A 274-nucleotide genomic window follows, 5' to 3' on the forward strand; every position below is an offset into this window, starting at 1 on the left:
TTTTTTTGTGAACGAATTTCTTTTGAATTATTTTATAATCGCTAATAAAATAAAGAACGAGTTCCATTATTGGGCCAATGGACCTGTTGGAATGCTAGACTGTTGTTATTGAAGATTTTTGGCGATTGAAATTTAATGCACTCATTATTATTTAGAAAATGATACCCTTGATTTCATCATATTATATAGGGTCTTTTTTTAAGCCCGATAGAACTTGAAATTGTAAAAAATAACACAAAAAATTAAATTGTAATCAAAATTTTTTTTTTATTCG

This window comes from Halyomorpha halys, unplaced genomic scaffold (genome assembly GCF_000696795.3).
Source record: "Halyomorpha halys isolate HHAL.00 unplaced genomic scaffold, Hhal_1.1 Scaffold259.1, whole genome shotgun sequence".
NCBI lineage: Eukaryota > Metazoa > Arthropoda > Insecta > Hemiptera > Pentatomidae > Halyomorpha > Halyomorpha halys.